Genomic DNA, 6,971 nt, shown 5'->3' on the forward strand with positions numbered 1-6,971 from the left:
AACCGTTTCTGGATGAACAGCTTTGGGGATGTTAGGCTGTCACAGCACTTCTTGCTTTACATTTTGGTCCTAAGTATTTCGTGTTTTTTACATGTTAAATCTCCTTGTCTACATCAGATCTTACCTAACTGCCCTTAAAGCCTACGTTTTCCCCACTTTTTTTTCTCTTTAGGTATAAAATAATATAAAGAATTACCTTTTGCTTAAATGTGAAGGATAAAGCTTTTATTCGTGATCTACAAACATTATCTTTTGCTATTTCTGTAACTCTAACTGTAGTGAGTTGAATACTGTCCCCCAAAATTCATGTTTCTAGAATGGTGACTTATTTTGAAATAAGATCTTTGCAGACGTAATAGTCAATGATCTCAAGATGAAACATTCCTGCATGTAAAGTGGGCTCTCCATCCATTGACTAGTGTCTTTATAGCAAGAGGAGAGCGTGCAGAGAGACACGGGGAGAAAGGCCATTAAAAGACGGAGGCAGAGATTACAGTGATGCCACTATAAACCAAGAAACATCCAGGGCCACCAGAAGCCGGAAGAAACAAGCAAGGGTTCTCCCCTAGACCTCTCCGAGGAGGCATGGCTCTGCTGACACCTTGTTTTAAGCCATGAAGTTTGTGATACTTCGTATGGCAGCCTTAGAAAACCAACACACTAGTATTGCTGGTATTTTTCATTAAAGTCAAAACAATTTTATAGGCATAAATGAATGTATTAAATGATGAAGAAGTGACCGCACTGTACATGCTGCTAAGCACAAAGTATTCCTAATACATACCTTCTCCTCTTTCAGGACCACCTCCAGAGATATAAACAAAGTGTTTCCTGGTGAAAGGACTTCCTGGCTAAATAGTTTATTAATAAAGTCAATATAACACTTGACATTTAAAAACAGGTTTCAAAGAGAGTTACACTGGTAAAATTAAACTATATCCCACTTTTTAAAGATAATACTTCAGTAATCATAATTTTTTTTAATTCAGTGAAGACATAATTCTCTTTTCCCTCTGGAGATAGAACAGCTGAAAAGACACTGCACAGCCTGCAAGCATGCCTGCTGCTCTTCCTGAACACATCACACTTTCTGAGGTTTGTATTCGAGGGATGCTGTGGAATACAAATCCCCTGACAGACATGCCGTTCTCAGTGCCTGCTTTGCACTCCATGTGCAGCTCTATTTCATCACATTACATTATTATTATTGGTTTACCTGATAGTTCCTCCCAACCGACTGAGAACTCTGCAGGGGCAGGGATGCGTGTAACTCATCCTCGCCCTCCTGCGCCCTGGCACGACGTCTGGCAGCACTTGGTGCTTGATCAATGCTGAACTAATTAAACTGTTGACCTTGCTCTATGCAGAACAGAGTAGACAAATCTAAAACACATTGCCAAGCTGCAGTCCTGAAATTGAGCATTTATTCTCAAAGCAGACGAAGCAGACATGTTTTTATTTACAAAACATATTTTATGCACTGCCCCTTTCTCCAAAGAAAGCAGCAAGACTCGGCAATTAATTACCCAAACCTAATGAGAGAAATGTTCACAAGTGACTGTGGCCTGATATTTATCAGAAAGATGTAACAGCCTGGAGGTAGCAAGGTCAAGGCATTTTTCCTCTTTGGGTGCCATCCTTCCATAAAGCATGTTTCAAGAACAATGGGGATGTGTGGCTGACGGACAATGAGTTTTGCCTAGAGGTCAAACAAAGCCAGAGGTTAAATCTTCCAAATTTGTTGGCCTGGGGTCTTAACCACATTCCACATCTTCTACATTTAAAATTGATAATAAATGTGTCATTGGTCTAAGGTGGTTCTAAAATTTTCTAATCCTCTAGATGGCTAGGTCAAGGGGGGAGGGTCATAGCTCAGAGGCTGAGCGCGTGTTTAGCATGCACGAGGTCCTGGGTTCAATCCCCAGTATCAACATTAATAAAAAAAAATTGTTAGGTCAAGAGAACACAGGCTACAGCTAGTACACCAGTGTCTGACATCACACCCCCGGTCTAATTCTAGGCCACTGCTGATGGCTTTATGGAGCGAATATGCAAAAACAGTTCCAGAAAAAAATAACCCTGAAAAGTGAAGGAATCAGGAAACTCAGGACAGCGATCCCAATGAAGAAAGAACATCAAGAATCTTGGTAGCAGGAACTGACCAGGAGGGATCTTAAAGAAGCACTCCCATTTGCATGTTTCCCAGTTGGTGGCAGGCAGCCTCAGAGATGGCCCCAGTGATCCCCGCCTCCTGGTACTCATGGCCTGGGACGTCTCCCCGCCTCAAGGGTGGGCGGCACCCAGTGACTGGTTTCTAACAACTAGGACGCCGCACCAGGGATGGGACAGCGCTTCTGGACCAGGTGACCGAGTGACCGTGCCTTCCTTCCTGGGCTGCCTCCCTCTCTTGCTCACTCTGAAGAAAGCCAGTGGCCGTTGTGAGCTGTCCTAGGGAGAGTCTCATAGGGAGGAAACCCAGGCCTTCAGTCCAACCACCGACTCAGAACCGATCGAGCCAACAAATGCTTGAGTGAGCTCGGAAGACCCACCTCTGGGTGAGCTTTGAGATAACCGCCACCCGGCCACCTTGCTTTCCGCCTTGCAAGAGACCCAGAGCCAGCGGCACTCGGCTAAGCCCCACCGGATCCCTAACCCACAGACACTGTGAGATAATAAATGCTTGTTGTAAGCCAGTAAGATTAGGAGTGACTTGTTACATAGCAATATGTAACTAATATATAGCAGCTCCTATTTATAATATTAGGTACACCCTTACTTTTCAAAACATATATCCAGATTTTTGTTTATGTAAGGCCATCTGACCCCTTGGATGGAAGTAGAGACCATTCTTGCAGGAGATAAGTGTTTTTTCATATACGTAAACTCAGGAAGCAAATTATTACAGTCAAAGATTGGATTTATCACCCTTCCAGAAAGTTCAATCAAGCAGAATGTGGCAAAATTGACGTCAGGGTAGTCTCCCTAAAAGCCAGACGTATCAGCCCATTTACTCATCATCTCATGAACAGCAGTGGAAATAAAATGATTTTATTATTTAAACCTATAACTGTATATTCATTAATTTTTTCAAAGCAGTGTTTTATAGGGAACTGGAAAACACCAAGATCAGCCTCTCTCCTCCCAATCATTAGAGGTGCCCTCCACTTATTACTTATTCTGGGAAGGAACATAGATGCCTGGCTGCTATGAGATATTTTATTTCAAAGTCTATTCACTGCTTACTCACTTCCCCAAACAATTTCCTTTTACTCAAACTTTCCTAAACAATGGAGTTCTTTATTAGATAATGTTCACTAATAAACTGAAAACATGAGTAACAATTTAAAAAGATAAAGTATCCAGTTAGAATAGCTTAATTACCATGAGACTTTGTATAGAATTCTAGCCTATAATTTTATTTGATAGCAAGGTCAAGTGTTTGTTGAAAATAGGAATCCCACATTTGGTTCCTTCCAGATTTATCTAGATGAACTGGACAGTACAGGGCTTGTACATGGATTCGTGGTACCTAGGCCTTCACAAATACTGCAGGTATTTTTGTGTTTGTGATGGGAAATATATTTTGGGACACCCATTTAGAACATGTGTGTTTTTAGGTCTCTCACCCTGAGCTACCACCATGAAATTTCACGTTAATGGGTCTCAAGCAGGAGAAAGATCAGAACTTGTCACTGGAGGTCTGTTCTGCATCCTCCTTTCCAATTGTCCTCTTTCAGGACACCAGTATATCGAAAGCCGGAAACATACACGAATTCTTCTCCCTGAATCTTTTTCAAGTCCCCTTTTTTAATGGATAGATTGTTCTGAAGATTCACCTAACTTCTCACATTCTCCATATCAGTCCTAACTGAACTAGTGAACCATCATTATCAAATGATGATGTTGTTCTGCTGGAAGACTGACTAGACGCCTTCCAAATCTACAAATTCCCATTAACCCATCTCTCGGACAATACTGAACAAACTAGCTACCAAATATTGGCGGCTGCTGAAACAATGTTCAGGCTGTCATAGGACCTCACCTTCGTTTATTGATAGTAATTTAAGTCAGGTCTTTCTTGACATTATGTTTTTCTTATTATATCTCACATCATTGATAAGGCATTACAGATTTTTGCCTTGAAATCTCATATCCTATTCAAAGAAGCAATAAATGTTTCATTCACATAAACTCTCCTAAATTATCTACTATCTTTATATAGGTCTGTAATACGCCAGGAAAACTGAGTTAGCAATAATCTGGAAATTTGTTGGAGAAAAATCTTAATTACACAGATATTTGGAATCAAACTGACTCTTTAGTTCTGAGTTATTGATTTTCTTCAATTTAACGCTCTACCTTTGTCTCTGGTCAAATGGCCTCATCCCCAGACACCAGGATCTCACCATACTATCTGTTCTTCAAATTACTACCAGCGAGGTCAGTCTAAAATAGAAATATTTTCTCACTTCTCTACTTAAAATTCTTCAGTTCATCCCAGTACCTTCAGGATAAGGCTGGTGTTCCCCACAGTGATAAACGAAGCCCTTAATTACCCGGATTACCTGGATTCCGCCCACCTCTTCAGGCTTGCTCTCTGTCCACTTCTTAGTTTACAGCCAACTCTTCAGCCACACTAAACCACCCCGAGTCTGAACTTCACCACCTTGTCTCACGCCCTGTACCCTAAGACTTTCGCTCCCTCTGGTCACTTCCATCTTGTCAACTTTACCTTAGTGACCCAGCCCTACACCTTCTTCAGATCTCAGGTCAGGCCACTTCCACCTAAAAATGTCCTTTTTTGCTTCTTACATCAGCTAAATATTTTTCCTATTTTCTTACCTAGCCTTTTATTCTAACCTCAATCATCGCATTTACCACACTCCATCATTGTTGACAATGTATGTCTCTCAGTCCTCAACTAATTGGGAAGTCCTGGGGACAGGTATCACATTTTACCTATTTGGGTTTTTTCCTGCAAAACTAGCATAGTGTCTGGACCATAGTAGGCACTCAGTAAATGTTTGTTGAATTAGCCAGTATGTTCATAGTCTGTCAGAAGTAGTTTTGGAAAAAGATCTTTTTAAAAAAAGAATGCTAAGAGAAAACAGCCATAGCAGGACAAATTATTCAGAAATTACCATTTATAGCTCATTTATATCATCTTGTCAAATAAAAGTATTTGTAAGCTTTAGGAAACAAATATCCCATGAGACTCTGAAGGAATCAGTTTTCTTGTCAATCAAATGCTGGAAAGGTCAGCATGATAAGTCTTTTGATCAGAAAAAGCCAGTTACCAAAACTGAGAACAAAAATTAATGCATATCGTTGAAATATGAAATAAAGAAACATCAAGCATTATATGTATACATTGTAAACTAAACATGCAAAGTAATTTCTGCTCAAGAACTCCATCTTAGGACCTTCCCTCAGGTCTATTCAGTAAAATTCACCATGCGACAAATTTTATATTACTGGAGAGTAAAATTTCTTGAGAAACAAACACTTCAAACACTTTTCAACTTCTGGAATAAAAAGCAGCCCCAAGTCTACTACCCCAAGTGGTTATTTCAGAGAGAGTCTTAGGAATAACTTCATTTTACCTTTTACTATGTTTTGAAGTTGTCTGCTATAAAGAAAACCATTACAAACACATTTTTTCCCTCCATTGTGGTCTCAGTGAGCTCTGCTGAAGGTAAAGTTAAAATCTGAAGGAATGAGAAGTGGTGGAAACACCTAAGTACTTACATAGGTAAACACTGTCTTATTTCTCCAAACTCAAAGAATTGGCCAAGCTCAGCTGAGCCCTGTGGGTGCAAATCTGGGACAAGGGAGGGCTCCAGATGGCATGTATAGGGCTGAGGAAAACCCATACAATCCAATAGACTCTACATCAAAGGACACATTTGATTTGGGCTATTTTGGATGAGCTCAAGAAGCAAACATCTCTTTGACATTGACTCTAGGATCACAAACCACTCAACCTGATCTGGAAAGTAAGCAGATGCCTAGAACACCCCATGCTAATGGTAGTCAATGACAACACCTTAGTCTCATGCACCGTTGTGTCCACAGAACCCTGAATAGCGCATAGCACATAGTGGATGCTCAGAAAGTATTTGCTGAATGAATGGATCAATTACTGAATAAATGAACCCAGTGAGGTCGTGTAACTAAACCATACTATTGCCCAGGACGACACTTAACTATACTCTACTACCTGTGGACCTTAAATTGATTTTTTTTTTCGCTCATGTATTTCTCACCAGCATGTTTCCACTCCCACCCGCACCCCCGGGAACAGCCAAGTAGAAACAGTCCTCCCATTCTGGACACGCTAACAAACGAGTAAGCATCGAGACTGGGCTGAAATGCTGAGGTGAGCCTCCAGCTCCTTGAGCCACTTCCAGATCTCAGCTCAGGGGAAACCTCCTGAGAAGCCTTGCCACTCCCTCTCTCCCTCCCGAAGAACTGACTCCTCCCTTCTCTGTATTCCCTCTACACCCCGCCTATGCTTACACATTTTTAAATTATGAAATGTGACATGCAGAAAAGTGTACAAAGTATTGCTGGACAGCTTACCAAATTACAACAAACTGTGCAGTCTAACAGATGCTAGCAAACGACACAGTTTAACAAATGACAGTAGAGCAGATCCCTGTGTGACACTCACCAAGGCCAGAGTACTGAACATCACGCGTGTCGGAGAACGCCACTGCCAGCGGCAACGCCCACTAACAACTCCCGGGAAACGAAAATAGAATCTGGGTAATAAAATAAAGTCTAACCTTTTTTCTTTTTTTTCTTTTCCTTTGTGCTTAGTCTAGTTTCCCTTGCCCATAGAGGGCCACATGCAGAGGCCTTGCATCCGACGCTTCAGACCAGAGCTCTTAGTGCAGAAATGGTTGCGAGGACACCTCAGTTCGGCTGGGCGACCGCGGGCAGAAGCGCCACACGCAGGACGCCTCCAG

General features: G+C 41.5%; 1 long non-coding RNA gene across 4 annotated transcripts in view; it reads right to left on the minus strand.

Annotated features, from left to right (window-relative positions):
* Nucleotides 1–6,963, minus strand: part of LOC140698284 (uncharacterized) — a 249,092-nt gene extending 242,129 nt beyond the window's left edge. For all 4 annotated transcript variants that reach the window (XR_012075962.1, XR_012075961.1, XR_012075959.1 and 1 more), the window contains exon 1: nucleotides 6,789–6,963. This is a non-coding gene — a long non-coding RNA (uncharacterized lncRNA). The remainder of the gene's footprint in view (nucleotides 1–6,788) is intronic.
* Nucleotides 6,964–6,971: the final 8 nt, after the last annotated feature.

This window comes from Vicugna pacos, chromosome 9 (assembly GCF_048564905.1).
Source record: "Vicugna pacos chromosome 9, VicPac4, whole genome shotgun sequence".
NCBI classification, from domain to species: Eukaryota; Metazoa; Chordata; class Mammalia; order Artiodactyla; family Camelidae; genus Vicugna; species Vicugna pacos.